Here is a 27,774-nt window from a genome sequence, read left to right on the forward strand (position 1 = left end):
CTTCCCACTGAGTGTATGATCAGACAGTGGAGAAAACAGGAAGAACAACTCCTTGAGATGCCAAAAACGAAGAAGGCCTTAAGAGGAAAGCCAGAAAAATGTTTAAAACATTGATTTCTTTGGGTTGGAAAAAGGGGGGGGCATCTTATACATGGGGGCGTCTTATACACAGAAAAATACGGTATACTCCTGGGGTGATTAAAATGCAGGGAGCTCGAGTCCAAACTTCGAATGGCACCACCCTAATACACAAAAAGTTTGAGAACCAAGAAATCAAAGCATCATTAACCAAGCCCTATCTGTAAAGGGACAGAAAAGCAAGACTTAACATGACTCACCAAGTAAAACTGGACTTCTAAGATTTGACTTTTCCTGTTGCCACATGCCACATGAAAAAATGGTATGAAAGAGTTACAAAATTATTCACAGTTCCCATTCACAGTTCCATATATTTATTATATGCAATATTAGGAAAGGGATTAATGACCAAGCTGCTAGTTTGAGTGACCCTCAAAGTCTCTTCTAGGATAGTGCCTTGAAATGCTAGTGTAGGTGGTAGCTGTTCTCCAACCCCTCGCATCTTGTCCATTTGAGTGCTAAAAATGGCCTCATGTTCCTCCTCCTCTTCTATTAGTTTGTATTAGTTATGGGAATCCAGGGTGCTATACTTTTCTTTCTCTGCAATCTAAGCCACCATTCAAACTTTTATGCTTTTTTGCTTACAGCAAGCCCCGTCTCACCTCCTGTTTCTATTACTGTCTGTGATTGGTTTTACTCCTACAAGACACTAGTAAAATGTCCCTGCATTCTTCTGTATCTTTAGAAATTTAATCCTATGGTCATGTGACTATCCAGGGTTTAAAATACTTATTTGCACGTCTTCAAGCATCCCCCCATAATCGTAAGCATTATCTGCCCTGAGAGAGGAGATGCTATTTTCTATGGGCCCTGCTGTCTTCTATCAGCACCCTTCTCTTTCTCCTGCCTGTTCTTACCTCCTTTGACAAGGCCTGAGAGGAAAGTTCCAGCCAGGGGCAAAAGACTTCCCCTGAGGCTGGCAGGGCTTCTCTGATCTCTCAGAGAAGATCATCAATTTTCTCCTAGAGACTGAACAGCCTTACTGCCTGCCGGCAACAATATTTTTATACTGTTTCGACCAGTTTTCTGGTACCATGCCTAGGCTTGATGCTTCATGAATGATCTCTGACAATGCACAGTATTCTCTCCATGGTCCTGCCACTAACCACAAGGCAGTTAGTTCTAATCTTTGGGTAGTAATTAATCCATGCTCCAAACAGATGCTGTACTTGGGTAATTACCGACAGAAGCCCAAAGAATGTAATTGTTGTCTTATAGGACACACCAACCTAAGAATTTTTTTTTAAAGTCACAATGGAAATATATTCTTTCCCTACTTTGGCTTCCTTTCATGGTAGTAGAATATCTAGAATTCCTTCTTCTAGGTGCTCATGAATAGAGACATCTCAGCTCTCATATTGCTCTTGCTGGCCCCTCCTTTCCTGCTCTGGCCCTGACATCTATAGTGGCCCAAATGGCTTCTGTCTGTGAAGCCCCCTCTGTGCCACTCCCCACTGGCAGGGAAGGCAGTAGCATTTTACACTGGTGCCCACCGGAGTGTGTGGTACTTTAGATGCTCCAGTTGGCTGGGGAGGTCCCTCTTCCCCATGGCAGAATCACACCTGGGAGCACACCCTGAGGCAGTGCTGCTCTGGGGTCAGTATATCACCTCCCAGACATTTTCTCCACATTCCTATTTCCCCGGGCCAAGCCAAGCAGGCCATCTGAGCGAAGTGCCAAGCTCCGGTAACTCCTTTTCTGACACCAGGGCTTGGCTAACGGAATGAGTGTCCTTAGGAAGAGTTCATTTTCAGGCTGCGATTAAGTGTTCATACAGATATATTCTCAGCATATTCACCTTGTTACTGTCGTGGACATACTCAAGTTTTTAAACTCTTAGAGTAAATAAAGCTTTGCTTCTTTTCAAATCTCCCCTTCCCCAACCTCTACGTCTACTGACCTATAGGAAGTACTCAAAATCCAAGACTTAGTTGAAAGCACAGCCTTGAGTCATTTACTATGTCGTGTGTGTGTGTGTGTGTGTGTGTGTGTGTGTGTGTGTGTTTTATGCACATATAAGATCCTCAAGGCTGGGGTATTTGCTATCTACTGCTGGGTGACTTAAAACAATAAACATTTATTATTTCAGTTTCTGAGTTGGGAATCTAGGAGCAGCTTAACTAGGTGGGTCTGTTTCACAGCCTTTCATGAGGCTGCAGTCAAGGTGTTGTCAGGGCTGCAGTTATCTCAAGGAGGAGTCCCTTACCAGCTCACTCACGTGGCTGCTGGCAGGCCTCAGGTCCTTGCTGACGCTCGAATGAAAATATAAGTTCCTCATCAAGTGGGTTTCTCCATAAGGTTTCTCACAATAAGGCAGCTCGACTCCCTCAGAGTGAAGGCTCCAAGAAACAGAGATACAGACAGAAAAAAGACAGAGAGAAAGAAAAAGAAAGAGAAGTGCTCAAGACACTTATGCCTTGTTATATGGATTGTGTGTATATGACTTCATTATAATTTGACATTGTTTCAGGATAGTCACTTTATAGTGTTTATTAGGAAATTCTAATAGGTGTACTAAAGTAGGATTCTTAGGAAATGGCATATGACAACTATGTGAACGTTAAATTAATTTATTGCCATCACACTAAACAGCAAAATACCAAATATATCCAAAGTAATTGACTGTTCAAAATCACATGTTTTCAAAGTAATCTGTGGTTAACCTATAAACTGTTTATTAGCTTAGCAATGGCGAAATAGGATAGATTTATACTAAAATGTTTTACAAAATATTTTTTGCCAAAAAATAAGGATTTTCCTTGGAATGATTTGTAAAAAAAACTTTAAACAAAGCCATACCACAAACAAGGCCACCAATTTAATGTTTCAACAGTTATGCTTTACTGTGGTAAATGAAATAATGCCTCCCACCAAGATGCAACTTCCTAATCCCTGGAACCTGTGAATGTCACTTTATATGGCAAAATAGACTTTGCGGATATGATGAAATTGAGGATGTTGAGAAGGGAAAATTATCCTGCATTATCTGAATGGACCCAGTGTGATCACAGGATCCTTATAAGAGAGATATAGAGGTTGTCAGAGTGACACTGACAGTGATTTGATGACAGAAGCAAGAAACAAAAAGATGTGAAGATGCTACATTGCTGGCTTTGAAGACAGAGGATAGTGTCCCCAAAGCAAGGACTATAGGCAATCTCTAAACGCTGGGAAAGTCAAATAAATGGGTTCTCTCAGAGAATCTCTAGAAGAAACCAGTCCTGCGGACACCTTGATTTTTTTCCAGTGAAATTGATTTTGAACTTCTGGCCTCCAAAATTGTAACTGGATAAATTTGTGTTGTTTTAGGGCCTAAAACATTGTTCTCCAACAGTGGTCAGCAAACTCATTAGTCAACAGAGTCAAATATCAACAGTGCTTCTTCAAAACAGACTCGCCCAGGCCGAAAACCAACTTCTGCGCATGGGCCACAAAGTTTCAATCGCACTGTATGTGCGCTCGTACGTGGTATTTTGTGGAAGAGCCACATTCAAGGGGCCAAAAAGCCGCATGTAGCTCGCGAGCCGAAGTTTGCCGACTACGGTTTTAGGCCCTCAAGTAATTTATAGTAATGCATTACAGCTATGATAAGAAACAAATACACTTCTAAATGAAACAGTGAGAGGTCCCTCTGCATTTTCACACGTATTTCATGATGGATTATACCCCTTGATGGTTGTTCAGTGGACACATAGGCCAGCTCTCCAAATACACAGACAGACAACACTTCCACATGATTAAAGGCCTGGACAAAGAGGAGATTCCTCCTTAAGGTGACCTGCCCCAACTCGGGGCAGAGGTGGGGCTGGGAAGAAAACTGTGGCACAGATCCTCCCTGAAGGAACACGTGGGAGAAGCCCTTGCAGCAATCTTCCTGCCATTGCCAGTGGGCAGAGCCCGGGAGCATAGCCACTGCTGTATCCATAGTAATCCATGGATTGGGGCAGATAATACAGTGCCTCTATCCCTGGAGAGAATGAGGGGTTTCACTCATCTCTACAAATAGCTATAAACTAAAGAGTAAGAAACATATTTGTGTCTCCCACGGTCCAAGTGATGCACTCCAATGCTCCCCTGAACGCTGCATTACATGCTGAAATGACCATGAGATGAAATTTCAAACAAATTCTTGGAACTCATGTTAGAGAGAGTTGGAATATGAAAGAACTTATTTCACAAAATAGGTATACCTCCCCTAAAAGGGCTCCATACAATCTCAAACAATCAGTCTAATTTATGAGACAAAACTTAAACATATTTCTAGCCACTGTGGGATTAATTATTTTATTCAGAGACAAAGACATTTTAGTGTGACATTTAGAGATCCACTTGTTCATGGAAAATGAAAGGTGACAGATCCTCTTATAAAAAAGGGGAGTTGTCCAAAGGAACCTCAGAGAATGTCCAGAATTGAAAGTGAGTGACAGCCCTAGGGGATGCGGCTAACTGTCAGGGAGTGGAGGTAGTAGGCAGGGAGCATGTTCAGCTCTTAACTGGGTTTCAGTAGCTAAGCTCTGACAATATACCCAACTTAAGAAAGGATTCAGGGTTCAGTGGGCCAAAAAGGAGCATTGAAGCTCAATGCTGAGATAGGGAACTGTCTCCAGATAGTGAACTGTCTCAATGCTGAGATAGTGAACTGTCCCCCTCTCCTAGCTGACAACACAGAGGGACTCCTGGCAGGCATGGCTGCTGTGCCTATTCTGTAGCCAGATAGGCACTTCAAGTGGTGGTGCCCAGCACAGACACACTGTATAAAATGAAAATCCTTGTGGTTTAATGCTCAACAGAATCTGTCAGGGTCTTGTCCTGAATCCCACAGCACACTATCCCTTTGTCTTTAGGAGTAAGGAGAAGCCCCTGGTGACTCCATACAAAGTCTCCCATGATAAAATAAGGGCTCTGCTGATAGCACCTGCTTTCAGAACAACCTGTGCCCCATGCAATTGCCCTCATAAAGTTGGATTCTGGAGCTATGATGCCTATCTATCAAGGGTTCCCCACATTCTCCTGGTCCTCAGTGTCTCCTTACAAGAGATTCATGACATCATCATCACCAGAGAGACCCATAGCTATGCTTCTTCTCTGAGCATTGCCAGCAGCACTGCCTTCAGACCCTGAGGAATGCTATCCCTATACAAGAGACTGGTAGTTCTTAATTGAAAAGCCCAAAAGCCCAAAAAATCCACTCAAGGATGTCCAGTGGCTCCTGGGTTTTTCTTAGTGAACACTTTGAGTGACTTACAGATTTTCCATGTCACTCACAGGTTCTTTAGAAAGAAAAAAGGTTTATTGGAAATACATCCCAAAACAGAACACTTTAGCAATTGACATCCCTGTCTGCTGCACCCAGGTTTTAGTTCACATTGATCTAACCCAGGACATACATCAAAGATGAAAACCAGTGTCCCAACATCAGAATGCAGGCCTCCACGCTGGTGGAAGTACACCCGGGGCCTGCACCTTCAAGATGTTGGTCCCAGTTGTGGACATCTGCCTCATGAGGAAGCAGGAGTTTCTGATCACTGGAGACCCCAGGTCCGGTGCTGTTGCAGGATGCATAATGTTATCGCTGCAGCCTTGACCACTGGGGCAAAGGCAGGCACACTGAGTTCCTGCTGGGGAAAATAGGAATGTTTTAAAAATAATCTTTTACTTTGGAAATTACAGTTGACATACAATATTTCATTTGTTTCAGGAGTCCAACATAGTGATTAGACATTTATGTAATTTACAAAGTGATCACCCGATAAATCTAGTAAGATGGGAGTATTTTCTAAGGGCTCCAACTCTCAAATCATGTATGGGTCAGACTGCATAAACCATCTAGCAAATCTTAGTTTTGCAAGAAGCAAAAGAAGTAGTAGAAAAGATTGCCTTACATTCCCCATCTTTACAAATAGCCACCAAATATTATGGCTGCCTGCCAACCTGGTCAGGGACAGACATGAAATCAAAACAGCGAATAAAACTTCTTGCTGTCACTGCTTGCTCCCAGGACGTCACCCTAATCAGCTTTGACAGGGATCTGCCCCTCCTCCATGACTTGCTGTCATGGGGGGGGTGGGGCGTGGACCATGCTGCCTCCATCCTGCACCTTGCCGCCTATCGGTGCTAGCCACCACTACACTGCTCACCAAGGAAATCTTCCACGTGCCATCCAGCAATGATTATGGATTCCAGCTTAGGACCTATTCTAAAAAGCGTTGTTTAAATTCTTTGGCTTTTATATTCTCCTGTCTGCTAATCTTGAGACACAAACCTGTAGCCAGATGGAGTACATTAACCAAACCATGTGGTAGAAAGAGTAACTACTCAAATTAACCCCCAGTCAGAAGAAAATGTAAAATACGTGGCCAGAAACACAATTACGGGCAGGACCAGATACATATTTGCAAGGCCCAAGTGCAAACTGAAAATGTGGGGCTGCTGGGGAAAAAAGAAAAATTAAGAGACGATGACAGCAGAGCATTAAACCAAGCATGAGCCCTTCTAAGCATGGGGTCCTGTGCAACTGCACTGGTTGCACATACATGAAGCCAGCCCTGATTGGGGGGAATCATTTTCTACTTCCTGAATTACCACTTTTCACCAAGGACTCACCAGAACACGGCAAGGCTTTCTACTCAACAATCCACAAGAAGCCTTAGCCCAGGCCAACGGGAGAAGAGAGCCTGCGGGTGATGAGGCAGTAACCTGCTATTCTTCTGAGCCTGACCCAGCACTACTGCTCCACCTGGGCTATTACCTTAAAAAGAAAAAAGGTCCTGATCTAGGAAGAAGTTCAGACACCTCCCAACTATTCTCAACTTGCTTGTGCTTGTTCTGGTCTCTCTAGTTTCTGCCTTCCTGGCTCCACAACTCAGCTTTGATATCTGATTCTGGCATCTTCTCTTTGGTAACCTTCCAGATGCCCCCTTCTGACTTCGCAGACTCTAGTTTCTGGCACTGGTTTCAGTCCTGCTGGCTCCTCAGGTTTTAATATCCCACATTTTACGTGAGGAACTTTCTATTGCCTCCCCTAGTCCCATGTACTCTCACTGGTCAAACTACCCCCCTTTTCTCTGCTAACTAGGAATAACAATATAATCAGAAGATACCATAGGTAGCTGTAAGCTAATTAATTTCATTCAAAAGAGCTGATAAAATACCATTACCATGTTTTTCACTTGTCTACTTTACTCCTTCTTGAAATTCTCTTTACTTACCTTCTTGAAACTATACTCCCCTTGCCTGCCTCATGCTTCACCAAAATGCTTTTTTAGTTCTAACCAGCCCTCCCCCTTTTTCTCTGCTTCCTCCATCTCTAGCAGCACAATTATCATCTTCTCTCCTTTGTTTGCCATAAATGCTGAGATGACCAAGTGTTCATTCCCGAGCTCTCATCTCTTTTCTGTGACCTTTTATCAATTAATGACCTTCAAACTTTTATATCCATCCCTGACTTCTTCCTAAATTACTTACATATTTTACTGCCTTCTTCGTGGATTCATATGTTTTGCCTATCAAAGAGGCACAGGTATTTTCTCTGACTCTAAAGACTATTACTCCCTCAGTCTTCCTGGTCTCAATAAAAGGAACTATCAAATATCTCAAGCTCAAAACCAAGCAATCATAATTTATTCTGCTCTCTCCATTACCTGTTTGATCCAGTCCATCAGTAAGATCTACTGGCTCTACTTGCAAATATATCTTTGATTGATACACTTCTTGCCAAAGCCTCTGCCTTGCCTGAGTTCCGTCAATTCCTTCCTGAATTACAGCCATAGCCTTCTAAACACTTCCTTTGGATACTTTTACCCACTAAAATCTTCTCTCCAAATAAGACCAGAGTGATCTTTTAAAAAAATAAATCAGATAATGTAATTGCTCTACTTAAAACTCTCCAATGTGTTCCCATTGCATTTAAAATGAAATCCAGATGCTTTACAATTCTCACGCTTATCTCTCCCACTGCCTTTTAACACTCTTTCCTTCATCAATTTGTTTAATAACACTGCATTTCTCTCTTTTCTCAATCACACCACAGGGACTTTCACCTTGCTTTGTCTCATTACTGGAATATTTTTTCCATATCTTCACATAGTTGAAACCTTCTCATTATCACCTTTGCTGGCCATCCTATCAAATATTGCTTGTCCTAAGCATCTGATTTCTCTATATCATCCCCCACACTGCTATGTTTTGTTTGTTTATTAGGGTAAAAGCTTTTTATTTTTTTTATTTTTTGCCTAATGCAGCATCGTGTGCCAAGTGCTTAGAGGAATTAGCACATAGTATGTATTCAATAAATATTTACTGAACAAACAAGTACACAGAATTATGAGAGAGACTGTGACACAATAATATGTGGGTCAGTTTACTACAATCCATAGGCCAAATATGGCCACCCTTGTTTTGAGAGGTAACATTTTGTTGAAATACAACCATACCCCCTTGTTTACAAATTGTGTAAGTGGCTTTTAATTGTCTACTCAGCAGAGCTGAGTAGGTGCATCTGAAACCATACATTTTTTTTGAGAACATAGTATTAATTTTATTAAATATTATTCACCTTATGCCTATGGTGAGACCATACATCTTGCAGAGCTTTATAGTTACTATCTGGCTCTTTATAGAAAAAGTTTGGTGAGCCTTTCAATAATATATGCCAGGTCACATTGCCACTCAGATTAAAAGAAATAAAGAGGCATTGTTTGACCTAAATATACTGAAAGAAAACTATAGTCATGTGCCTTTCCTGGAGGTGTTGAGGACACTATTTGAGGAAAAATTAAGCCAAGCAAAATGTGATGTAAAACAGAAGATTCCAGAGTTGGAGAAGAAAGGATAAAATATTTGTTAGCAGTTTGAACCTATTTAAATAGTAAGACTTAAAACTATGCAAATTTTATTAACAGAACAAAAAATTTAGTAAAAACAACAAACCTTGATAATATGACCAACAATAATAAGGGAGGGATATAGGATTAGTTCTAAACATATCATTCTCCTTAATAATAATCATAGCAAGCTGACAAGGGTACCAAGATGATTCAACTGGGAAAAAAATAGTTCTTTTCAATAAATGGAGCTGGGTAACTGAATATTCACATGCAAAAAAAAAAAAAAAAAAAAAAAAAAAAGTTAGACCCCTGCCTCAGAACATACACTAAAATTAATTCAGCGTGGATCAAAGGCCTACTGTAAGAGCTTAAACTTTAGAACTAGTAGAAGAAAACATAGACTTATGTCTTCATAACTTAGATTAAGCAATGATTTTTTTTATATAAAACACCTAAAAACACAAGCAATCAATGAAAAATAAGTAGATTGATCTTCATCAAAATTAAAACAACAAAAAATGTTTGCACTTCCAGGACCCTGTCAAGAAAATGAAAAGACAATCTACAAAAGGGGAGAAGATATTTGCAAATCATATATGATAAGGGTCTAGGATATAAAATATATAGAGAACTTTTATAACTCAACAATAAAAGGACAATCAAATTTTAAAATGAGCAGAGGATTTAAATTAACATTTTTAAAAGATATACAAATTGTCATAAAAAACATGAAAAGATGCTCAGCATCATTAGTTACTAAATAAATGCAAATCAAAGCCACAATAACATATTACTTCACACACACTGGGATGGCTGTAATAAAATAGATAATAGCAAGCTATGGCAAGGATGTGGAGAAATTAGAGCCCTCATACATTGCTGGTGGGAATATAAAGTAGTTCAGCTGCTTTGGAAAACAGTTTGGCATTATTCAAATGGTTAAACATAGAGTTTTTATATAACCCAATAATTCCACTCCTACGTATATTCCTAAGAGAATAGAAAACATATGTTCACATTAAAATATATATAAATTTTTGTAGCAGCATTATTCATAATAGCTAAAAAGTAGAAAAATTGTCTATCATCTGAAGAATAGATAAACAAAAACAATGGGTAAAACATGTGGAATATTCATACAATAAAATATCATTTGACAATAAAAAGAAATTAAGTACTTATACAACACAAATGAACATTGTAAACATTGTGTTAAGTGAAAGAAGAAAAATCTTTATACAGTATGATTCCATTTATATGAAAACTATTTAGTTAAGCTTGTATCAATCTACAATAAATTGAACTAAGTAATACTCTCCATTTAATATGACTGTCAGGCTCAAGCAAAAAATGGATGAATCCTTTAAAATTAAATGGTTATATAATAGAGACCACAATCCCTATAGTCTTTAGGTCTATAATTGAAGCACTAATCTCCATCATTGCCCTCAGGATGTGATACTTTTTAAAAAATATATATATTTTATTGATTTTTTACAGAGAGGAAGGGAGAGGGACAGAGAGCTAGAAACATCGATGAGAGAGAAACACAGATCAGCTGCCTCCTGCACACCCCCCAATGGGGACGTGCCCACAACCAAGGTACATGCCCTTGACCAGAATCGAACCTGGGACCCTTCAGTCCACAGGCTGATGCTCTATCCACTGAGCCAAACCGGCTACGGCAATGATACTTTTAAAAAAAATTATATCCAGTTCAGGGAGACAAGCAGAACAGTTTCAGAGGTTTCTACTTAGTGTTGGCCTTCTTCATTGGTTTTTCACAGGTCAAGAATTCACTGTGAGTGTTATCCAACTGCCAAGAGTACCAATCCCTATTATACACTCAGGGACTAAGGAAATAATAACCAGGTGGCTCCACCCATGGACCTAGTAGCCACAGTAAGCCTGACTTTAGTCAAGACTCTGTATATTATTACTTGGGCCCTGTTACTCCCTACTTTCACAAGAGAGCCAAGCTTTGAGTCTCCTAGTGTGGACATCAACTCAAATTCTGAGTGCAATAATTCTCAAAATGTTCAGGTATTTCCCTTTCCTCAGTTTAAGGCACTGAAGTAAGTTATTATGGGCCTTTGGGGAGGGTGGAGTGGGGGAATCATTACAGTATATACTCACTCTGGGGTTGCAGGTCTCTCCTCCTAGGGATCTTAACACCTCTTTTGTTAACAGACTCTGTATTTGAAAATCAGCTCAGGTTCAGAAACAGAACAAGAAAATAGGACTGTTTATTGAAGTGACTGCCCTCAACCTCCTGTTCTTCCATTCTTACCATCTTCCGGTTGTAGATATTAAGCAGCACCCTTGTTAGTTGCCCATCTATTTTGCTCATGTAAATATCATTCTCTATTAACCATCTCTACAAATCTTGATTGCCCTGCTGATCTCTCTGGTTGTCACAGTAATTGTGACCTCCTGGTTTCTGGCTGTAAGCAGTGCCCCCTGGTGTCTTATTTTGGTGCCTCATAATCTATCTGGGTAGTAAAGAGCCCAGATCTATGAGCCCCTCTCCTGCTATGAGCTCTTGCCTACAGAGAAGATCCCTGAACTTCTTGGTGACGCTGGTGCCCCTCTCACCAGCACATGCCTCATGGCCTTGGTGATGGGACTTAATCATCTGCTGGGTCTTCTGGCCTTATGCAATATATCCCTTCCAGTATGTTCACCTCCCTAAGGTTCTTTATTCCTTTCTCTACCTTATACCAGAGAAATTCAGGAATTTCAGCACAGACCTTTGATATTTTCAAACATTTAACAGCCCCCCCAACAGTGAGTTTGTCCCATATTCTGAAGTCCTTGCAAGGTATTATTAAATCACGTGTCCTGAGAAAGTACCACCAGGCAAATGACTTTTTGCTTATTCTGTCTTGTATTCTGGCTCCCTTAATCAAATAACCTTAAAGCCTAACCTCAAGGATTCTTCACAGGTCCTGTGGAGCTCTGTGACTTATCAAATATGAAAGCTAATTCTTGCCTCTTTCTTGGTGTGCACTCTTTGTCCTCCCTTATGAGGCTCACATGTCCCCAGGTGAGATATACTGACATTTATGTCTCATGATCAGACTGCTAGCTAGGAGAGGAGATGGGACAGCTCATTCGGGGAATATGTATTACATTCCTGGGGAGAGGTTTTGGCAATATCTTTCTGCAGAGTTCTTCAGAGAAAGGGAAGTCACTTCTGGAATTTAGAGGTCTACACAACTCAAATCATCGGGATCATTCACCAAGTTATTTCCAACTTATGTTTCCGGTTCCCAAGTGTGATATTGTGATTATTAATAAAAATATATATATTTGGTTTTCATCTCATTAAAACTATTACTATTGAAATTTCCTAAGTGATGAGAGCAAAATGTGACTTTTGTTATGTTAATGAGGTGACTTTTGGAAAGCACCTAAGGTGAGGGCTGGTTGCTAGGAGGACCAACTGTGTGATTAGAGGGCTGGAACTTTCAGTCCCACACACCTGACCTCTGAGAAGAGAGAAGGAAGAATGGAGGTTGAGTCCAGTCACCAATGGCCCATCAGTTAGCCCAGCGGTTCTCAACCTGTGGGTCGCGACCCCTTTGGCGGTCGAGCCACCCTTTCACAGGGGTCGCCTAAGACCATCCTGCACATCAGATATTTACATTATGAGTCATAACAGTAGCAACATTACAGTTATGAAGTAGCAACGAAAATAATTTTATGGTTGGGTCACAACATGAGGAACTGTATTTAAAGGGCCAGAAGGTTGAGAACCACTGAGTTAGCCAATCATGCCTATGTAATGAAACCTCCATAAAATCCCAGGTGGGGGAGTTTAGAGAGCTTCTGGTTGGTGAACACATAACATGGCAAATTTAATCAATAAATGTATGTGTTTTGACTGCTCCACTGACCAGCCACTCTTCCATCTTTCTCCCTCTCCTCAGGCCTATGTATTCCCTGAGACACAGCAATACTGAAATTAGGCCAGTTAATAACCCTACATGACCTCTAAGTATTCAAGTGAAAGGATGAGTTGCATGTCTCTCACTCTATTTTTTTATTGAATTTATTGAGGTGGCATCGGCTAATAAAATATACAGGCTTCGGGTGTGAAAGGACAAGTTGCATGACTGTCACTTTAAATCAAAAACTATAAATGACTAAGTTTAGTGAGGAAGGCATGAAATCTACTGGTGAAGGTGCTATAAAGATTGTTGAAATGACAACAAAGTATTTAGAATATTATATAAACTTAGTTGATAAAGCAGCAGTAGGCTTAGGAGAATGAAAGAAGCAATTTTGAAAGAAGCAATATGTGGTAAAATGCTACCGAGCAGTATCATATGCTACAGAAAAGTTGTTCATGAAAGAAGTCAATCGATGCAGTGAATTTCATTGTACAATTTTTAGAAATTGCCACAGCCACCTCAGCCTTCAGCAACCACAACCATGATCAGTCAGCAAAACCCTTTCCTAAAGGCTCAGATGATGGTTAGCACTTTTTAGCAATAAAGATAAGGTGGATAAGAATAAGGAGTCATTTAGTTTATGTGTTCCATCTCCTTTTCATTCAATCAGTCCAACACAGAGCAGCTGGTGCAAGAACTCTAGAGCAGAAACAAACTGGGAGAATTTGAGGAACAGAGGGAAGGCCAGCATGGCTAGGAGTAGATACAAAGGAAATAGAGGCAGGTGAGGTAGAAGATTGATTTTTATAGAGTTTGTAGGTTTTTTTTTTTTTATAGGTTTAGGGCTTTTATATGGAGTTTGAGTTTTATCCTAGGTAATCTGAAGAGCCATTGGAGGGTTTTTAAGCAGAATGGTAGTACAAAACGATTTATGTTTCCAATTTGAAGGAATATTTTATTGGGGTTCCTAAACATGGAATGAGTTTTAGATACTCACTGGTACTACTAAAAACAATATACCAACAAAATCCTTAGAAGAGAAGGAAATAATGTTCAACCTTAAGCAGTACTTATTTACTCAAACATGTGACTAGAATAAGTAATAAATACCCTATAAATTTGGTGAGTATCTAAGTTATCATTAATGTATAATTAGCTCCCATTTTTCATATAAGAGAATTAGACTACTATAGATAAAGGAACTTCCTCAAGATTTCGGCATAAGTACAGAAAAGTAAAACCCATGTGTTTTTCACCTCTCTTCTCAGTTTTGTTTTTTGGGTGTGTTTTTTTAATTATTGGTTTCAGAGAGGAAGGGAGAGAGAGAGAGAAACATTGGTGATGTGAGAGAATCATTGATTGGATGCCTCCTACACACCCACACTGGGGATCAAGCCTAAAACTCAGGCATGTGCCCTGACCAGGAATCAAACATGACCTCCTGGTTCATAGGCCGATGCTCAACCACTGAGCCATGCAGTCCGGGCTCTCTTCTCAGTTCTAACCACAACAGTAAAGCCCCTGTGCTTCATAAGAATTAAGAATATTAGTTGTTAAAAGGAGGAGAAGGAGAAGAAGAAAAACAATTATTAATTGAGTTAAGATGGAAATTAAAACTACATTAGTCTTTTTCTTAATTCAAACCACTTTCAACCAAAGATTTATCTAGCTGTCTTCATTTCTTTGTTTTTTATTGTTTATTTATTTACCTTTTCCAAAATTTGATATGAGATAGTTTTTAACTGAAACATTATATAATATTATAGGAGAAAATAAATTGGAAAGAAAAAAATGAGGAAGGTGAAAATAAGGCTAGAAATATGAACTAAAGACAGGGAAAGGAAGCAAACTGTAAAAATTAGGAGCCTAGCTTTATCTTACTTGCTGACTAATTGTTTTTGAAGAACATATGGGATTATGCAAACAAAGCATTTAGGGGTGAATAAAAATGTCCCTCTAACCATCTTAGATACAAAACCAACAGGGAAATCTAATGACCACACTGTAAAGCATCATGGTGCGATGACATAGCTATACATCAATTTTAACATGGCAGATTGAGTGCAGCTATTTATCTTCCCCCATCCCCAAAACAACTTTAAAATGTCAGTAAATACATTTTTTTAAAGTGGACAAAACAATGGAAAACATGTTAGAGAAGAAATTTCAACAAATTTTTGGAGGACAGAGGAAGGTCAAGAAACTGACAGCAAATTGAGAAAGCTTCAGAAATACCATTGCAGATAAGCTGGTTGAAAGCACAGGAGGCTCAGGACCTAGAGGTATCAAATATATTGAGGTTGGATAAGGGTCAGGGCTGAAAATAGGCATTAAAAACCTGTATAAAAAAACTGGTTGAACTTCTATTTATTTTCCCTTCACTCCTAGTGGACTACTTACCCTCACCACCCCCATCCCTCTCTCCAAAGTTTGGAGTCCCAGCAGAGGGTGGAGGTAGAAATGGGAGTGAGTGATTAAGTGAGGTATAATTTAATAATAAGACTCGCCTTTTCCTACCCATGCCACTAGAACCAGGCCCTGGCAGCAGACACTACTCTGATGCAAGAGGCTAGTGGTGTTACTCACTGGAAAAATTTAACAGGTCCAGATTGAAAACAAAAATGAAAGTCACATTTATTTGGAGATACCTGAATGAAGAAAAGTTGATTTTTCACTTCAGAGATGTCCACTTTTAGCAAGCACCATCCATAAGTTTAAGGCTTACTACTTTTTCCTTGTGCTTAACTATGAACAGGGAGACATGGATTACCAGAGATGTAACCAAAACCTACACATAAAAGACAGAATAAGAAAAGAAGCAAAAATTAAAAGAGAATTAAGAAGAGACCAAAAGCATGTAAGAAACAAAAGAATATTTCAGAACCTTATACATATATGCATAACCCACGAACACAGAAACTAGTGTGGTGAAGGCCTGGGGGAGGGGTGCAGAGTGGAGGGGGTCAATGGGAGAAAAAAGGGGGACATCTATAATACTTTCAACAATAAAGATAAAAATAATATTTCAGAACCTTATAACTAATGTCCTGAGATAAGACAAGATATTATGTCCATTTTAAAAAGAACAGATAGCATCAAAAATAAAAACATCAGAGAACAAGAAAGAGCTTTTGAAATATTTCATAGTGTATCTAAAATTTTATAATTGATATCTAAAATCAAATACTTTTAAGGTCAAACAAGAACTTAAGTAGATGGAAATAAGGATAAGCAAATAAGGATAAGCAAATAAAAGGACCATTTTAGGAGGTGCAATATTCAATCAACAGGAACAAACAAAAATGGAGGGGCAGATTTTTTTCCTAAAAATAATGTAAGAGCATATGAGCAAATTTCCTAAAACATGAAGACATTAGAAAAGGGAAGGGAAAGGAAGGGATGGGAAGGGAAGGGAAGGATCCTTTCCTAGGAAATTCAATGTAAAAGGGGTATAAACCAAAATGAGAACATTGTAAAAAAAAAACAAAAACAAAAAACAAAAAAAAACAATATTTAACATGTGACCATGAGGAAAAGAAGTTCCAAGCCAATACCTGCTTTATTTGTAATAGTCCCAACGTGGCAGTAACTCAGATAAACTATGGTACATCATACAATAGAATGCTATTTAACAATAAAAAGAGCCAAGTATTGATAGACCGAACAACTGGGATGGATCTCAAGGGCATTATGCTGAGTGTAAAAAGCCAATCCCAAAAGACTACGTGTTGTATGATTCCATGTATGTAACTTTCTTAAAATAACAAAACTGTAGAAATAGAGAACACATTAGAGGACACCAAGGATTAGGATTGGAGATAGAGGGTGGGTATAAAGGCCAACACAAAGGAATTTGGGGGCTGGTGGATCAGTTCTATATCCTGATTGTGGGGGTGGTTACACAAATCTACAAATCTGATAAAATTTCATTAAAGGATATACCAAAAATGCATATAAAAGCTACTAAAATCCAAATTAAGGTCTGTGGTTAATAATATCATTCCATTGTCAATTTTCTGGTTTGGATCACTATATTAGATTTTAGAGTTAAATAAGATACTGTCATTGGGTGAAGGTAAAGGACTAGAACATGGGAACTCTCTATGTTGTCCTTGAAACTTGTATATGATTCTAAAATTATTTCAAAATAAAAAAGTTTCTTTGAAAAGAAATACTCTTCTCAAGGACTATTTCCAAATATTGTGATTCATTTGGTCTGAAGCAGGACAAGGAATCTGTATTTTAGCAGCTCTTCAAGTGGTTCTCATAAGAGGTAAATTTGAAATCTGACCATATAATGCATGATGTCCTCAAGAGATCCTTTGGCAACGAAGACAACAGCAGTTTCCACACAACACTTTCTTATAATGCCTCTTATTGAAAATTGAAGGCATCATGCCAAAGCATAAATAAATCTACAAGGGGCCAAAACAGTGCATATTGCATCCCAGTGGCATGGCTTGCTTCCCAGATAGCATCTAGACTAAAATTAGCTTCATATCTTTGAAGTAGCACTCCGCAGTATTATTTCTTACCTCGAATGTTTTATAAGATGTTTCATGTTTCAAATTAAGGGGAGATGAACAGGATTTGATATTATACCAGCTGAAGGAAAGGAGTGATATCCTTTTAAAAATATTACAGAAGTTTCCTATTTGAAGAGTAAACCTCCCACCTTCAAATGGAGGGGCGCTGAAGATCAATCTATGAATAGGACCAAGAATTTACTAAAACTACATAGAATTTAATGGGTAATTGAGGCCTAAGGCATTATCTTTTCATTATAAAGAGTCTAAAATGTGGTTTATCTTAATGAGTATCAGTTACATTCAATGAAGGAAGATCTATAATATGAAAAAAAATCCAACACTTGATAATCAACTTTTGCCATATAAGAATTTTACTGTTATGTATAGAATGAGTCTAAATATTTTCCCAGTTATTTAATGTAAGTATCAACCTATTAATATGAAAATTAGATGGTGAATATTAGTAATAATCTCTTGGAAATTTATCTAAGTATATAAATTATAAGAAGAAATTTATTTTTAATTGACCCTTGTTTAACATCTCTACTATGTGTCAGTTACTAAGATTCAACATGAATAGTATATTCTTTCCCCAAGAAGCCAGTGTCTATTGGAGTGAGAAAAAATTTAACACTATAGTATATTGATTGATTATAGTATAGGTGCTTCTTGATCTGAATCTTTAAAACTGAGTAGAATTTAGCTAAATGAAGAAAAGATGGACATTTGTTGAAGGGAGAGGAAACAGTTCATCTGAATGCCTGGAAGAATGCAATATGATGTGTTAGATAACAGTGACTATATCTGAGGTAAATGCATCTGGGTCTAGGTTTACAAGTGGCAAGAAAACTACCTGAAGCCAAGTCATGGTGAGGATCTCTATCATGACAGTTGGGTGTGCAAGTCCACCCTGAAAGTATTCAAACATTTTGAAAAGATCATCCAAGTAGTAGTGTTGACATGGGTTGGAATATGATTAAACCTCTAGCCAAGAGAAAAATAAAATGATTGAATCAGAAAAGGGTTTGTGGTGAAAAAAAAAAAAAAGATCCATTATGACTATTTCCATTGTCATTACAACATACTGCACATTGGAAAATCACTTTTTTTTTTTTACTGTCACAAACTGCATTTATTTTTATGTAAGAGATGGCACTTTAAATGGAGAAGGAGTCACAGACATTCAATTACAATGCTCTTTAAAAATACAAAATGAAGCCATCAATTAATATTGCAAACCTAAAACCAAAAACTCTGTGGCTTTCAAGAGTTCATAGAGCACATTAATAAAAACAATAGAATATTACCTATGTCTTTCTTAGACTATCAAATATGTCATTTTAAAAATCATAATAAGGCAAATTTTAAAAGATCTCATCAGAGGGCAAGTGGGAAAAAAACATGATTGGAACTGATCAGGCAGGTTTCGTTTCTTAGAAAGGGTGAGTTCGTGCTCAGTTGTATACATAGAAGCCTACTTTTCAAGTTTACAAAATGTCTGAAAATCATTTAAGTCATTAAAATCATAAAAATTTCATTTTCTACTTTTATAATAATGAATTATTCTATATATAACTCAAAGTATCACTCACTGTATTTTAGATAGACCACATTACAGAAATAATAAAGAGAAATAAAAATATTTTCTGTATTTTATATAGACCACATTACAGAAATAATAAAGAGAAATAAAAATATTTTCTATTTTTGTATTCTTATACATCTCACAACAGCTCTTTATGAAACTAAAATTTAGCAATTGTCCAAAATCCCTTTGGTGGTAAACAATAAATCTTATTTAATATACATTTACTTAAATTCAATACTGATTTTAAAAAAGGAGCTAAGCAAATAATCTTTGCATAAATGTCCAACTCCCTCTTGCGCCAAAAACAAGATTTCTGTAAAGGAAGAGCAGCATCAAAAAGAAATTAAAGTGAAAATTTTATCTCTAATGTTCTTACTTAATTTTTACCCACCATCAGGCAATAGAAATTTTATTTAGTGACTGGTTGTAATGTATATACTGAAAATAACATCCCTAAAAAGCCACTTCTTTATCAAAGAAGCTAAAATTAGTCAAAAATCCCAAAGATTTGTCACATTTCACCTATAAACTATCTGTATACAATAATTTGAAGAAAATAAAAAGAATACATGTGTAGCCAAGAAAAGCAATTGTCATTTGGGCTGGAAATACCATCTGGGATCATTTCAAGCTTACCAGGCATGAACACAGCACTGAAAAGTCTGAACTCTGAAATACATAAACAAGCAAAGAAAAAAAAATCTTAAAAGAGATTTCAAATCTTTCAAAAATTCCCTCCAGGAAGGCAGGTTGGCATTTTCTACACTGCACCTGGATTTTCTTACATTAAAATGTCATGTTACTTCCTAGAAGGGATATTGTGAAGATTAACAAGATCATGTTTTAAAGCTCTTTGAGTTCCTCAAAGACTGAAGCTCTGTCAGTACAAGGTGTAACATTCACTTTTACCGCATGGCCATTGGAATTCCGACTCTGTGTGATATCGGAGCGAGCAGACCCCCTTCCTTTCAAAGGCCTTACTGTCTACATGAAGCAGACAAATGAAATTTGGTAAGAAATTAAAATTGGTAATGTTTTAATTATTGAGCGAGAAGTGTGCCAAATACCTGTATACGTGTTTCTTCTAGGTAACTTGACAGGCCATTAAGAGTAACTGTATAGAAAAGGATTTGTAGCCAAGTCAGGGAATGGAGGGATTTGCTCATTGAGTATTTAGATTGAGGGAGGGAATGAGTTTTATTGCAGGTAAAAAGATTATAGATCAAAAAAAGTAGCTTTTTAAAATGTGGGCAAATCAAATTTCATTATTTTAATCAATTCAGGCAGTAATCATTGATATTAGGAGAAATTATAACAAGCAGTGAATTCAACAAGATAATCAGGAGTCACTTGTTTCTCTTAAGAGACTTAAATGTTAACCTAATGGTCAAGATATTATAGAGACAAATTGGTACATACACAACAATGCAAATATTACCTGGTGTTACTAATAATATTGTCCATGAGGTCTATGTCAGAGGCTGTTAAAAGTGAAGATATACCCTTTTTCACTTCTATTCATTCACTCAAACAATATATATTGTTATTACCTGACATAAGTCTTTTTGTAATTAAGCTAATATGGCCTGCATTATAATTCCTTTGTTCATTCAAAAATTTATTGAAATCCAGACACTAGAGCAAATACAATATAAAATAAGCTCTATGTCCTTCAGATTATTTTTCAATAGTGGTAGAGTCAGATATGTAAACATATAATACACTCATAAATAAGGTAGAATAGTAATTAAAATATATAAATCACATAATGAATCCTAAATGCTTCATTTAGTCAGGAGTTCTCAAACCTAGCTGCATTTTAGAATCACCTAAAGAGTTTTGTAAAAATACAATGCACATCCCCCTCCTCCCACCAATTCTGATTTAATAGGACTAAAATGGAAAACCAGAGTTATTTCTTTTTCAGAGCTCCACTGATTCTAATGTGTGTCCAGGTTTGAGGTGACCCCACTTCCATGACTAAAGGTTTGCTTAAGAGATTAGGAAGAGACAAAATATTGTGTTGAAATTGAGGTAGCTCCTGAGAAATTCTATAGGAAACAAGGGAAATACCTTAAGATATCAAATTGAATGCAGCATGATAAGTATATTCTAACAATTCAAAGGAAGATAAAAGAGCTAGCCACTCATAATATCTACTCCATCCATGAACCCAAACTTAGGACTAGGTAAAACAGCAAAGTATGTGAATATTTACTATGTGTACCGGTTAATAATGTGGATTTTGTAATAAAAGAAAACACGATAATTTCAAGAGAAACATCAAAAGTGCTTTATTTAAAATAATGTCCATCACTAGCTACACATTTCCCCATCTTTCAGATAATTTGTGAATACTGTCCCAATAGAACTTTTCTTGTTTTGATGCAAACCATTCAGAGACCAAATTTTCCACTTCTTTGTATGTTTTTAAGTGCTGCTCAGAAAGTGCGTGTCTCCTGGAACATTCTGGTCATTTCACGATCAAAGCGTGGTTCAAATTGATTATTTGTTGTCGGCAGCAATCAGTATTAACCGTTTCACCTGGTTTTAGAAGCTCATTATACACCACACCTTCCTGATCCCACCAAATGCAGAGCATTGTCTTCTTTCCGAAGTGATTTGGCCTTGCAGTCGATGTTGATGGTTGACCTGGATCAACTCATGATTTTGTGCATTTGGGATTCTCAAAATAAATCTACTTTTCATCACCAGTCACAATTCGATGCAAAAAAGACTAATTTTCATGCAGTTGAAGCAACATTTTACTGATGCCTTTTCGGTTTTCCATTTGTTTTTCGTTCAGTTGATGTGGCACCCATTTTCCTTCCTTTAAAATCTTTTCCATTGCTTGTAAACTATCAGAAATTGTTTGCTGAGCAACGTTTAATCTTTCTGCAAGTCATTTTTGAGTTTGACACGCTCTTCATCCAATAATGCTTGTAATTGCTGGTGTTCAAACTTTTTCAGTTGACCTGGACATTCTTTGTCTTTCACATCAAAATCATCACTTTTAAAGCATTTAAACCAGCATTCACAAGTATCTTGAGATGGAGCATGTTCACCATAAGCTTCTCAAAGTATTCAGCAGCACTTTTCTTCAAAATAAAGTAATGAATTATAACTTCCCGCAAATGCTCTTTTTTTGGCACAAAACTCGACATTTTTAAGTGTGAAAATATCTATGATGTTAACATCTTCAGCAAATTTGACATGAAGTTTTGAAGCTTGTTGCCAATACAACAAAATAGTATACATATCAAATCGCATATATATCAACATATGTGTATCTCTATCTATTGAAAAAAAGCCACTTTATTAACCAATACACCTAGTATTCTTGGGCTCTCAATCTCCAAATTCATCCAATTACCCAAGCTGATAAGTAATCAAAGTCTCTAAGGAAAGGCCTGCCATATGTTATCTATATATATAAAAGCCCAGCAACCAACTGTGGAACGACCAGAACAACCAGTCGACCAGTTGCTATAATGCGCACTGACCACCAGGGGCAGACACTCAATGCAGGAGCTGCCCCCTGGTGGTCAGTGCGCTCCCACAGTGGGCATGCCACTCGGCTGACTGGGATGAGTGGTGCTCCCACAGCTAGCCGATCCCCACAGGTCACACCCCCCACCAGTGTACGAATCCGTGCATTGGGCCTCTAGTATTTGTAATAAGAGTGGTCATGTAAGATGTTACATTCAAGGCTTTGTATTTACAACTAAATTGTAATTCCAGGTGAATCATAAAGAACAGCGAAGATTCTCATGGCGTAACCAGGAGGCAATAGTCTCCACTGGCACATATTCCGTCAAGAACTAAAGTTCCGGAATTTGGGTTCTCACTCAGTTTTCTTTAGTAACAAACAAAAACAAAATGAAAACATGAGTGTCTCTATTAAAGAGTATTCCAAGAAGTTCAACTTCCAGATGTTTGTGAGTATTAGATTTACCATGTCACACAGCTATGATGAGAATACAAGTCAGATAAAAGGTGATCTTTCATTGAGCCAAGAACAAGGAGGCTAAACATAAAAGCTCCAGACTAAATGCACTGTATTGAAATTTTCAGTCATGAACTATCCAAAATGTCGGTGGCCAAAGTTTACAGCCTTGTAAAAATATTTTCCCAGTAGCATCACACTTCCGTGCAATATTTTTTAAGCATGCCTAGCAAGTTGGATTCAGCACAGTTGGAGAAAAAGAATCATATAAATAAATAGGTAAATTTCTTCATCCGTGGATTTAAAATATACCCCTATATTCATCCCCATTTGCCACTCTTTTTGAGGTTTCTTGTCTTGCATTAAAAAACATGGCTCTGTTAATCTCTCTAATTGATAAACATAAATACATCTGCAGAATTTACAAGTAAATTATAGATCCAGAATTGTCATCAAATACCCATGAGATCATTTTTGTAATTTAAATTGACTGTGCACCATAACTTACTGATAAGGTATTTTCTTGTTGTTTGGGGTGTAAGACCATAATATAGGATTGTACAAATATGAACTGATAAAATTTGATGTAGTAGTATTCATTACAGCTAACATAAATGAGTAGTGAAAAAAAAGTCTTTAGCTGTAAGCTTTATTCATAGAAGAGATAATAAAGACATGCTTTTTTTTTCTTTTTCCTTTCTTTATTTTTTTTCTTTATTGATTAAGGTATTACATATGTGTCCCCCATTGCCCCCCCACCCCAACCCCACTCATGCCCTCACCCCCCTAATGTCTGTGCCCATTGGTTATGCTTATATGCATGCATACAAGTCCTTTGGTTGATCTCTCCCCCTGACCCCCACCCTCCCCTACCTTCCCTCTGAGGTTTGACGGTCTGATTGATGCTTCTCTGTCTCTGGATCTGTTTTTGTTTATCAGTTTATATTGTTCATTATGTTCCACAAATGAGTGAGATCATGTGATATTTATCTTTCTTCAACTTACTTATTTCACTTAGCATAATGCGGAGACCGCGCCATCTCAGGCAGCGTTTACCAGCATCCAGAGATCGGCTACTAACCCGGAGGCAACGATTCGCAAACAGCGCGACTGCAAGAGCCAAGGGGAGACCTGCACCCCTCCACGGAAAGATTCAAGCAACAGCGGCCTCCTGATCACCACACGCTCTGCCTGGGGAACAGTTGCTGAGTCTGAAGCCTCCCTCCACCAGCCAGAAGAGCCACCACAACTGTGAACAGCACCCATCAGAGGCCCTGCTATCAACAGAGGAGCCGCTGCTACCACAACCGCCCAAGGAGCAACCACAGACCGAGGAGCCACTGCCACCCAGGGAGCAGCCACTGCCACCCAGGGTCCAGCCACTGAACGATTCAACAACTAGTAATGTCAGTGAGATCAAACATGGGTAGACAAAGAAACCCCCAAAGGAAAGAAAAGGAGGACTCGCCAGAAAAGCAGCTAAGTGAGACAGAGATATGCAACATGACGGAAAAAGAATTCAGAATAAGGTTCCTAGAGTACATGCACCGGATGTTCAAGAAGCAAGAAGAAACAGATGAAAAACTCAACTACGTATGCAAGAAGCTAGAAGAAACAGATGAAAAAATCAACAACTTAAGTAAGTCCCAAGAAGAAATGAAGAGCGACTTAGCTGCAATAAAAAACACCATTGAAAGTATCAACAGTAGACTGGGAGAAGCGGAGGACCGAATCAGTGAATTAGAAGACAAGGAAGCAAAACACACTCAAACTGTACTGCAAATGGAGAAAAAAATTAAAAGACAGGAGGAGAGCCTAAGGGAACTTTGGGACAACATGAAATGAAGCAACATACGAATAATAGGGGTGCCAGAACAACAGAAAGATGAACATGGATTAGAAAACCTATTCGAAGAAATAATATCAGAAAACTTCCCTGAGGTGGGGAAGAAAAAAGTCACACAAGCCCAGAGAGTCCCAAACAAGGTGAACCCGAAAAGACCCACACCAAGACACATCATAATTACCATGGCAAATGTTCAGGATAAAGAGAGAATCTTACAGGCTGCAAGAGAGAGGCGGAAAGTAACATACAAGGGATCTCCCATTAGATTATCAAATGATTTCTCAACAGAAACACATCAGGCCAGAAAAGAATGGACGGAAATCTACAAAGTGATGCAAAGCAAAGGACTGAATCCAAGAATACTCTATCCAGCAAGGCTATCATTCAAAATTGAAGGGGAAATAAGAAGCTTCACAGACAAAAAAGGGCTAAAGGAGTTTATCACCACCAAGCCAGCCATGCAAGAAATGCTAAAGGGACTGGTGTAAAAGAAGAAATATCAAGCTCAGAAAGAAAACAGCCACACACACACACAAAAAAGAAATGGCTACAAACAAGTACCTTTCAATAATAACTTTAAATGTAAATGGACTAAATGCTCCAAATAAAAGACATCGAGTGGCTGAATGGATAAAAAAACATGACCCATACATCTGCTGTCTACAAGAGACCCACCTCATTGGAAAGGACTCACACAGACTGAAAGTGAAGGGATGGAAAAATATCTTTCACGCAAATGGAAAGGAAAAGAAAGCTGGGGTAGCAATACTTATATCTGACAAAATACATCTCAAAGTGAAGGCCATAACCAGAGATAAGGAAGGCCACTTCATAATACTAAAGGGATCAATACAACAAGAAGATATAACCCTGGTAAACATATATGCACCCAATGCAGGAGCACCCACATACATAAGAAAACTTCTGGAAGATATCAGGGGAGATATCGACAATAACACAATCATAGTAGGGGACTTTAATACACCATTGACATCACTGGATAAATCCGCTAGACAAACAATCAGCAAAGAAACAGCAATCCTAAATGACTCACTAGATCAGATGGACTTAATTGACATCTTCAGAACACTACACCCCACAGCTGCAGAATATACATTCCTCTCAGGTGCTCATGGGACATATTCAAAAATAGACCACATATTGGGTCACAAGCAAAGTCTCCACAAATTCAAGAAGATTGAGATCATAAAAAGCATCTTCTCAGACCACGATGGCATAATGTTAGAAATAAACTACAATAAAAACAACCCAAAATACTCAAACACTTGGAAGCTGAATAGCATGTTATTAAATATTGATTGGGTTACCGATGACATCAAAGAAGAAATTAAAAACATCCTGGACACTAATGACAATGAAAACACAACAATCCAAAACCTCTGGGACACAATGAAAGCAGTCCTGAGAGGGAAGTTTATAGCTCTACAGGCCTATCTCAAAAAACAAGAAAAAATGGTAGTTAGCATAATGCTCTCCAGGTCCATCCATGCTGTTACAAATGGTAGGAGTTCCTTCCTTTTTACAGCAGCATAGTATTCCATTGTGTAGATTACCACAGTTTTCTAATCCACTCATCTGCTGATGGGCACTTAGGCTGTTTCCAGATCTTAGCTATGGTGAATTGTGCTGCTATGAACATAGGGGTGCATAGATCCTTTCTGATTGGTGTTTCTGGTTTCTTGGGATATATTCCTAGAAGTGGGATCACTGGGTCAAATGGGAGTTCCATTTTTAGTTTTTTGAGGAAACTCCATACTGTTCTCCACAGTGGCTGCACCAGTCTGCATTCCCACCAGCAGTGCAAGAGGGTTCCTTTTTCTCTGCATCCTCGCCAGCACTTGTCATTTGTTGATTTGTTGATGGTAGCCATTCTGACAGGTGTGAGATGGTACCTCATTGTTATTTTGATTTGCATCTCTCAGATGATTAGTGACTTTGAGCATGTTTTCATATGTCTCTTGGCCTTTCTTCTGTCTTCTTTAGAAAAGTATCTATTTAGGTCCATTGCCCATTTTTTGATTGGGTTGTTTATCTTCCTTTTGTTCAGTTGTGTGAGTTCCCTGTAAATGTTGGAGATTAAACCCTTATCAAAGATAACATTTGCAAATATGTTCTCCCATGCAGTGGGCTTTCTTGTCGTTTTGTTGATGGTTTCTTTTGCTTCTTTTTGGTTTTCTAAAAATGGCAAGGTAGATCATTGTGTGTTTGTTGTTGGATTGTATCATTGTTCATGGTGTTGGCCCCCATGATGTGTTTGTTTTTTATTCCTAATCTATTGTATAAACCTCTCAATTTTCTCCCCTCACTCATACAACTCATACTTTTTTAAAATCTTTATTATTGAAAGTATTACATATGTTCCCTTTTTATACCCATTCTCCCCTTCTAGCCCACCCCCGCCCATACTTAATAGTAGGGCAGAATCACTACCAAGCAAAATATTGCAAGGCTGGATGTCCATTGGCCAAGCAGTTACTATCAGAGAAATATCCAGGTGACTCAAAGCCTCTGTTTGAGGAGTTCCACTAGCTGAACTGAAATGTAGTCTGTCGTATGAAGCAGAAGTATCAAATCCTTGAAAATTCTCAGGGAGTAACAGTAATGAGTGAGCAATCAGATATGTAGGGGCTCTTTTGTGTTAGGCTAGGTATAAGCTCTAGGCAGCATCTGGCAGCAACAACAATAAAAAGACAATCTGTACTGTCGCTGAAATGTGGCAAGATACTTGGCTCCCTTTAGTCTTTTTGATTTCACTATTATATGGCCAAAGATGGCCATCAATGGTGGCAACTTCTGAAACAAAGGGCAGAAATCAATACTTCTCTGAGCAGGAGTCAATGTCAATATGATAACCAATCCCCTTTTTCAAGATGGCTAAAGTGTTTTCTCAGGCTGCTGCTGAAATCCATTTTGCCCAATTTTCACAAACAAAGAGCGCAATGATTTTGTTTCCTTGGCAACACTCTTAAACATACCGGCCTTCTC

This window comes from Myotis yumanensis, unplaced genomic scaffold, assembly GCF_028538775.1.
Source record: "Myotis yumanensis isolate MYYU_CA2020_CCGP unplaced genomic scaffold, mMyoYum1.0.hap1 SCAF_4, whole genome shotgun sequence".
NCBI lineage: Eukaryota > Metazoa > Chordata > Mammalia > Chiroptera > Vespertilionidae > Myotis > Myotis yumanensis.